General features: G+C 49.4%; 1 pseudogene; it reads right to left on the bottom strand.

The window, feature by feature from the left end:
- Positions 1-419: 419 nt before the first annotated feature.
- On the bottom strand, positions 420-538 carry LOC120589177 (uncharacterized; annotated as a pseudogene).
- Positions 539-1,975: the final 1,437 nt, after the last annotated feature.

The following is a 1,975-nucleotide window of genomic DNA, read 5'->3' as shown; positions in this document are numbered from 1 at the left end:
ACCTGGTCCGAGGGCACCTGGCTGTCCGGTGAGAAGGGCGGGGAGAAGCGCGCCGGCTGAGACTTGAGGCCTTGGGCGGAGCTGGGCGGGGCGCGGCGGGCGGCGGGCGGGTGGTGGTGGCCGGTCCCTAATCCCTGGGATGCGAGCGCACTCCCAGATTGTGTCAGAAACGGCGTTCCTTAGGGTTCAGCCTTGCGGAGCCCAGGAAGGGAAGGGTCCAAAGCGGAGAGAGAAAACAGCCCAGGACTGGCTGCAGGAGAGTAGGTGGAGACCGGCGTTGGTGAGGGGCGCGCCGCCATGCGGGCAGCTCTTGGGATCGAGTGGCTCCCCGGGACCCCCGAGACAGCGAGCGAGCGAGCAGAGCCCGGGGCGTCCAGGGGCACCCTGGCTGGAAGGCGGCAAAAGGAGGGGGCGGCAAAAGCCTACAGCGCCCAGTATTCTCAGGTGGTCTCCCATCTAAGTACTAACCAGGCCCGACTCTGCTTAGCTTCCGAGATCAGATGCGATCAGACCCGCTCAGGGTGGTATGGCTGTAAAGGGAGAGGTTGTCGTCTGCCACCGAAAGATCTCGAAGCTGGCCTCCTGGGCGCTGGAGACACCCGCGCCTGCATCGCACCTACTGGGGGTGGGTGGGTTGCGGGGGTTCCGCCAGCGAGGCGGCGGCCAGCAGGCACCAGCCGCGCTAACGCACAGCGGGTCTTGGCCTGTTCGCGGCAAGTGCCAAAGGTGTGGGTTGGGCCCTCTCGCATCCCGGGACTGGCCAGCAAAAAAATAACTTCTTATGATGACATACACTCATCAGTTATTCCCAGGATACACACTGGATGGCAACAAATAATAACTTTTCATGATAACATACATTCATGTGTTACTCAAGTGATGCCCAGGATGACAGCACAGAATAACTTTTTCTGAGGATGTACACCTGGATGCTATTCCCAAAATGTCCACCAGATGGCAGCCGAGAGTAATTTTTTTTTTTCCATCCACTCTGAAGTTATTCCAAGATGCAAAGTAGATGAGAGCAGAAAATACATTATCATGATGGCATACACTGGGCTGTTACTCCAAAAAAATGCCCACAGGATGGCAGCATAAAATTAATTTTTATGACGATATACACTAGTTTGTCATTTTCGAAATGGCATGAGGCGGCAGCAGAAGATAATTTTTCATGACATGCACTTACCTGATTTTTCCCAAGATGCACATGAAATGGCCACAGACAGAAACTTTTCACAACGACATGCCCTTAGGTATCATTTTCGAAATGCACACGACATAGCAGCTGAAATTATTCTTTATGACATGTGCCGTGATCTTCTTTGCAATATGCCCACCAGATGGCAGCAGAGAATAACTTTTTTACTTACACTGAAGTGTAATTCCCCCCAAGATTGTACACAAGATTGGGACAGAAGATGAATTTTCATAACGATCTACACTAAGATTTTATCCCTCAAATGCCCACTAGATGGTATAAGAAAATAAATTCTTTGCTGACGTACAACTAGGTGAAATTTTCAAAGTGCCTACAAGGACAATTTTCATGACACGCACTCCTGTGTTATTCCCAAGTTTCACACGAAGTGGGAGCAAAGAAAAATATCAAAACAAGATACTCTTGGGCGCCATCTTTTAAATGAACGTGAGATGGCAGCAGAGGAAAATTTTCGTGACCTGCATTCCTGTGTTATCCAGCGGGATTCATACAAAATGGGAGCAGAGAAAAAATTCATAACGGCATCCCCTTGGATGTGATTTTACAAGTGCACACAAATAGCAGCAGAACTGAGTTTTCGTGCTATGCCCTGTGGTGTTATTCTTGACAACAAACAATGGCAGTTTAATCCTTAGGTGCCCAACAGATGACAGCAAAAAATTAACTTTTGATTACTTACCGTCTACTGTTATTTCCTAAATGCATCCTAGATGGTAGCAGAGAATAAATTTTTATTACTTATACTCTGATGTC

This window comes from Pteropus medius, unplaced genomic scaffold, assembly GCF_902729225.1.
Source record: "Pteropus medius unplaced genomic scaffold, Ma_sr-lr_union100, whole genome shotgun sequence".
In the NCBI taxonomy this organism is placed as follows: Eukaryota; Metazoa; Chordata; class Mammalia; order Chiroptera; family Pteropodidae; genus Pteropus; species Pteropus medius.
This window is presented reverse-complemented; position numbering and strand designations above follow the sequence as displayed.